This window comes from Octopus bimaculoides, chromosome 8 (assembly GCF_001194135.2).
Source record: "Octopus bimaculoides isolate UCB-OBI-ISO-001 chromosome 8, ASM119413v2, whole genome shotgun sequence".
Lineage (NCBI taxonomy): Eukaryota > Metazoa > Mollusca > Cephalopoda > Octopoda > Octopodidae > Octopus > Octopus bimaculoides.
This window is the reverse complement of record NC_068988.1, coordinates 5,200,945-5,208,444: the sequence shown is the minus strand read 5'-3', so window position 1 is coordinate 5,208,444 and position 7,500 is coordinate 5,200,945.

The following is a 7,500-nucleotide window of genomic DNA, read 5'->3' as shown; positions in this document are numbered from 1 at the left end:
TTCATTCTTCATTTATTCCTGTATTCCATTTATCTACGCACACTTCACTTATTACTGCTACTTCTGCTGCTGCTGCTGCTGTTGTTGTTGCTGTTGTTGGTCTTACCATCCAACCTCACACACTCTTATATGTTTGTATGTATGTACGTGCCGAGAGCTAAGTGATCACTTCCATTTCACAGATATCGGAAATAACCGAACTCTTTTCGCCCGTCTTCTTCTGCGGGAATCCTTCAACCAAACATTACATCTCTTCTCTCTCTCTCTCTCTCTCTCGCTCTCTCTCTCTTTCTCTCTCTCTCTCTCTCTCTCCCACTCTCTTCTCTCTCTCTCCCCCACTCTCATTCTGTCTTTCTACAATCCCTTACCTTCACTTCTCTCTCCGTTCTACTAACTCCAGCTTTGTTTCTTTCTTCTTCTGCTGTCTTCTTTCGCCTCCCCAACCTCCCCATCACTCCTCTCTCCTCGCCCCTCTTTCACATTTTCTCTATCCCTTCATCTCTCTCTCTCTCTCTCATCCTTTCACCCTCTTCCACTTTCACTAATTTATTGTCGCACTTATTTTCTTTCCTAGTTTCTCTCTTAAAATTATTCCCCCCCTCCCAACTCCCTCTCTCTTTCTTTCCTTCTCTCTTATTCATTCTTTCTCTCTCACCGCAATTACCTCTCCCCTGCTTTCAACCCACACCTTCTACTTCCAAAGCTTTCATTTCCTATTCCTGTTTTTTTTTGGTTAGAAATTTCTTTGTCTTTCTTTATTTCTACCTTTACATCATCTCTACGTATACATTATTTGCTACTACTGCTTCTGCCGCCGCTGCTGCTCTTATTATTCAACTTCACACACACTCTACATCAACCCCCCTTCTTATTCGATAAACACACACACACACACACACACACACACACACACACTTCTTTTTCTACAGCAATTTCTGTCTCTCTCTGTCTCTCTCTCTCTCTCCTATACTCAAGCGTACGTTAATAGAGAAATACATACCAAAATACACACATGTGCGAACGCACACACGCACACATACATATACACACGTATGAATATATATATGTACATATAATACCTTATTGCAGGCATAAATGTAGCTTCTTCGCACTAACCGTCAAGAGTTGCTTACTGTTATATTTACATGGCGGATAAAATCACTATATTTGTCATAAGACTCCTTTAGGGTTTATCTATTAATGTTGAGCTAAAAACCCTCCGGATATTTTTATAAATATGCATGGAAAACAACTAAATACATGATGGTTGAAATCTATAGAAAACAGGGTTTTTCTCTAGCCTCCGTGAGTCGTAAGAAGATTAAATTGGTTAAAGTTATATTCAATCAGAAACCACATTTCAGAAAAGAATTCGATTTTGCATTTTTTCTTTTCAATTCTGATCTGATTCCCTGTTTGTCTGATACTGAATCGCAACTTATGTAATCTAAGTGCTTGTTTGAGGTAAGCTATACTTAGAAATTAGTATTTCTTCATCTGTTTTTTTATTAGAAGTTTGGGATTCCTGAAATGGTGAAGCACAATATAAATATCACAACAGAATATCATATTTCTGAATCCAGTACAAATTCTGGACACTAAAATTGACCAACCTCTGTTTACTTTGACCAAGTTTGTACACTGGAAACGGCCCGGCATATTTGTTGAAGAAGGTTCTGCCTGGTGGTTGGTATGTAGTTATGCTAAGTGCAATACAGTGAAAGATAGTTCTTGTTAAACAACGACCTAAAAGATGCAGAGGGTTCAAATTAAGAAACAAATTGATGGAGTAGGGGTCAATAAGCGAAAAATTGGGCTGAACAATATGAATTAATGAAGAAAGAATGAATGAAAATCATTCGTGGCTCGGACTCATTCTCAGTTATTTCTTTATTCACACAGAATTGAAGACGATCGACCATCACTGGTAAAAATTAGCACCCCACCACTACGACAACAGCAACTACTACTACTACTACTACTACTACTACTACTACTACTACTGCTGCTGCCGCTGCTGCTGCTGCTGCTGCTGCTGCTTCGACTGCGACTACTGTTGCTACCGCTACTATTATTCCATCACCATTATATCATTCTTTAACATCTTGGTGGTTTTGCACTAGTGTAAGAAGTTATTCTTATTAAGTATATCCTTGCAGTAGACGGCAGAATCAACTGAGCACCATGCCAAACACCTTTCACCATTTTGGTTATATCCCTTTACGTTCTTGGTTCAAATCCCGCGAATAGATTTTCTTTTTCATATATCGGTGGTCGATAAAATACTATTAATAGTCTATGTCGTCTTTCATCAACAGCGTCATTCCTCCAAATCAACGGTCTCTGTCGTCAAAAGGAAGAAACCTCAACTGTGGACAAGAAAAGTCTTTAGTTCTACGTTTTGAGTTCAAATTCGTCGCAAGTTGAGCGATTCCTTGGAACCTTAAGCAAAATATGTTGCGTTATTCGTTTCAGCTCTTTACTTTCTCAGTTCAAATCCTGTCAAGGTCAACCTTAACTTTCATTCTTCCGAAATCGATAAAAAAATACCAATCAAGTATTGAGATCAATATCATCGATTGTCCATTTCCCGCCAAATTTCTGGACTTGTGTCTACACAAGAAATCTTTCCAAAGTGGATAAACTAAATAGTCATAGAATTAACTGTCTGAGCTCCTATATGCTTGTGCTTTTGTATCAGCTTACGACGTTAATACTATCAATATGGCTGGGTCGGAGAATCGTTAGAGTGTCAAACAAAAGGCTTGTCTTTTTTATGACTGTTATGCTTCGATTTCATCTCCCGATGAAATTAACTTTGCCTTTCATTTTTCCAAGTTTGTTAAAGATAACATACTGTTGTGTCGACGCTCCCAGGCGAAGAAGTAGAATCTCCCAAGACATATAAATAGAGGTAGTCTGGCCGTGGTAGAGTATTGAGTAGCAGTCGAGTAGCAGATGTGTAGCGGTTGAGTAGAGATCATCCGAAAGTGCTAGATAGCAGTAGCGTTGAGACATAACAGTGACAACGAGGATTCGCAGCTCACACAACCACTGTGTAGCATTGAGACATAACAGTGGCGACGAGGTTTCTAATAGCATCTTCGGATGATCTCTACTCAACCGCTACACAACTGCTACTCGACTGCTACTCAACACTCTACCACGGCCAGACTACCTTTATATGTCTTGGAGATCCTACTTCTTCGCCTGGGGGCGTCGACACAACACATACCAATCAAGTACTGGAGTACAATGGTCTGAGTATAAATTCCTCTAAGTTTGAGGTTTTATGTTATATTAGAAATGAATATTAATACTATCACTTTATTGATGATCGAACATTCCGATGAATTTTCTGCGTACAATAGGCAACCACATTTTTCCAGAATGTTCTGTATCTGCAGGTAAAGACGTAGAGGAACTGGGAAAAAAATATTCCGTCAGCTGAAAACATGACGAGGATAAGGTTGCGATTGAGAGATGTCAATTGCCATAATGAAATGTTAAGCATCAAAAGAACTCGGAAACTGAAATGCGGTTTTGTGGTTGACTCTGCAAAAATATTAAAAACGAATAAAATACAATAAAAAACGAAACAAATATTGGAGGAAAATTAAATATCATGGTATGTAAATAGTGAAGAAGTATTTCAAATATCAAGATGTCAGCTAAGAATCTGAACGTTGCTAGCATTAAACAACAAAACAAAAAAATAGCAATAATAACAAGAAACAAGAACCAAGAAAAAGACCCCTGTTTCGCTTAAAGATGATGGCCTCCAGTTTAATGCTGTCCAGTTGTAAATGTAAGAAAATGCCTTAATTTTATGTTTAATTTTTATACATTCTGATTTATTCTCATCTACAAACTCCTTACTACCCTTCTTTACCTCCCACCTTTCCCTATTCTGCTTCCTGTCTGTCTGTCTGTCAGCTTATGTCTCTTCTCTCTTTTCCCATCTTCGGTCTCCCTTCACTTCAAGTATTTTTCGGAAGACGATTTTATTTCATTTTTAGTTTATCTCTTTTCTTTCACCCTAGTAACACACGTAAAGCACGCTCATCATCATCGTCATCATCATCATCGTCATCATCATCATCATCATCATCATCATCATCATCATCATCATCATCATCATCATTTCCTTTTAATCTGCATGTTTGTTACAATCACTTGCCGAGACATACCCAGCGTCCTAGGGCGAGTGAAGGATAAGAGATGTTACAGTATGACTGAAAGCTTGGGGAAGGGAAGTGGCAGGGTCAGTAGTGAGATATCTTCATGTAATACAACACAGACATTGAAATTGATAGGGTCTTTCTTATCATAACTGGGGCACCCACAATAATAGGAACAGTTCTCGCTTTAAGATGCCACATATTTTGTATTTCAATTTCCAGGCCCTTATATTTATTTAATTTGTCAAATTCCTTTACGGATATATTTTCATCCGTGGGAACACTTACATCTATTAGTCTACAAGTATTTTCTTCCCTGTCTTTAATGACTTTGTCTGGTCGATTAGCCTGGATCGTTCTGTTGGTATTGACTGGAAAATCCCAGAGGATACTGACATTTTTACCTTCAACGACTGGCTCAGGATGATGTTCACAGCAATAAGCAGGGTTGCTGATTTTGTAGTGTTTACATATTTTCCAATGTAAATACTGTCCTACCCTATCGTGGTGATTTTTGTATTCGTTTGGTGTCAGCACAGGACATCCCGAGACGAGACAGTTTAGTGCTTCATCAAGTGTATCGCAGAATCTGCATTTAGGGTCAGAACCGTTGTGAAGAACGTTAGCCTGGTAGTTTTCGGTAAGCAGGATTTGAACTTGTGCCGACAAGATGAAACTTTCAGTTTCAGATTCCAGGCCTGAACTTCTAAGCCACTGATGGGTTGTTGCTTGGTCTACATAAGCATTTCGGCTTCGAAGTAGATACTGTCCATGGAGAGGCTTCTTTATATGCCGCAAACCGCTTATTTTGGTTCGAGAAAAAAAGGAGTGGGTGGGAAATCGGACTCCTCTTCTCAGAATTATTGGAAAATGTTTTTTTTTTCGTTGAATGAATTACAGTCCTTCTGCGTGTCAGTTAGAGCGAGATGTCCTGCAGTAGCTCCGGCTTCTGCACTAAAGGCTCAAATGTCAATATGTACAGAAGGGAGGAGAGAGGGCACCCTTGATGGACCAATCGGGAGATCTAGCTGCCTTGAGGACAGCCTCCAGGTACCGATGGTCAACCCTATCGAATGCTTTCAATTGATCTAAGTTCATCAGAGCCCCACGGTAGCTAGGTTTACACCCTACCCTGCTTATGATGTATCGCATGAGGTGGAGGTTGTCGTGGATGGGTCTGGTCGGGATTGCGCAGGTTTACGCCTCCCCAACCAAATCCTCGACGACAAGCGCCAACCTCTTCGCTAACACCTTGGCCAAAATCTTAAACTCTGTGTTGAGCAGAGTTATGGGCCTGAAGTTATCTAATGTGTCCCTCTTGTTTTCGTCTTTCCTTATCAGCGTCATTACGTCCTGGCTCACAGAACTGTTGCCAGTTGCAGAAGAGCGCTTCGAGGAGATCGGAGAACAAGTCTGGCATTTTTACGTAAAGCTCGTAGAGCAAACCATCCAACCCGAGTGACTTGCGCCTCGTGTAGCCGACAAGAGCATCCCGAATTTCGGCTGAAGTTGTCTGCTTTTCGAGGCGCTCAATGTCGGGCGTTCAAGCCGTCGAGGTATGGACTGATATCCACTACCATGTCGGACTCGCCATCCCCACCGAACAACCGAGCAACGTACTTTTAATTTCTGTCTACCAAATCCACTCACAAGGTTTTGGTCGGCTATAAAATACACCCTCCCAGTGTGCCACACAGTGGGACTGAACCCAGAATCACGTAGTTGGGAAGCAAACTTCTAACCACACAGACACGGAGAAGTAAGAACCATCCTACCAGAAGTGGAGAAAGAGAGAGAGAGAGAGAGAGAGAGAGAGAGAGAGAGAGAGAGAGAGAGAGAGAGAGAGAGAGAGAGAGGAAGATGACGTGAGTGTGTGAGAGAAAGAAAAGGAGAATATAGGGGAGAGGAAGAGCGAGAAAATCAGGGGAATGAGATAGATAGATAGATAGAAAGCGAGAAGGGGAGCGAAAGAAAGAGAGAGAGAGGGAGAGAGAGAAAGAGAGAGAGAGAGAGAGAGAGAGAGATTGAGAAAGAGAGAGAGAGTGAGAAAGAGAGAACACGAAGGAGAAGGAGATGGATATGATCAAACACGACAGAATGGAGATCGAAGAAAATTGTGTTTGTGTGTTTGGTTAGGAAAAATGTATTTGGTGTGAGAGTGTGCGTGTGTTTGTGCGTGTGTGCGCGTGCGTGTGCGCGCGTGCGTGTGCGCAGGCGTGAGTGTACGTTCGCGCGCGCATGTGTATGCGAGAGAGAAAGAGAGAGTGGGAGAGGGAGAGAGAGAATGCGAGGGAGAAGGAGAGCGAGAGAGAGTGAGAGATGGTGATAGAAATAGATGAGTGGAGAGCGTTCGTGTGGCTGTGAGTAAATGTGCGTGTGTGTGCGTGCGCGCTCGAATATTGGTGTATGCGTGTGTGTGTGTGTGTGTGTGTGTGTGTGTGTGTGTGTGCCAACGTGAATTTGTACCTGTGAATGTGGATTTGTGCATATGAATGTGTGTGCGTGCGCGTGTGTGTTTGAGCGTGTGCGCCTGTTAATGCAAACAAGTCTTGTCTAAAGAGAATCATAAACAAACAGGCTGGTCGATCAACTTGCTAGAAATAGCAGCGAAATATCAAATAGAGAAACAACACACTATATAATCTCATTTCAAACAGATGAATTGGTCACGGATGGAATGTCGTGAATCTGCTCGAGGTCAACCAATAACAGCGTGAGTCACTGAACTTTTGGCATTTGCCTTTTCAACACATCCGGCCATGTTGTTTATCATTTTCACCCGTCACACTTGGCAGGGGTGGTCATCGAGTGGATAGGGTGCTTACAGTGGTTCATATAGAAAGACTCTTTTTTCTATACACACACATGCGCGCGTACGCACATACGCACAAACATTTACTCACAGACAAACGGACATACACATGTTGTTCCTCTCAACAAAGCAGTATTTAAACTTCTAATATCATGTTAAACGTTGTTGATTTATAAGATATATATATATATATATATATATATATATATATATATATATATATATATATATATATATATATATATATATATATATAGCAATAAGAAAATGAAGGGGAATATGAGGTACTCATCGACTTGCAGACAATGTATTCCGTTGATTAATCTGTTTATTTTATAACTAAATTGACAAAAAACACAATATATAGACACCTATGACATACTATGTCATATTAACAATTACGATTTCAAATATAAAGGACATTCAGCAACTGGAGAAGGGGCAGAGACTTACAGCTGTTTCGGCCTAGCGTTGGCATGCCCCATTCTATCTCTATATCTCCTGTAC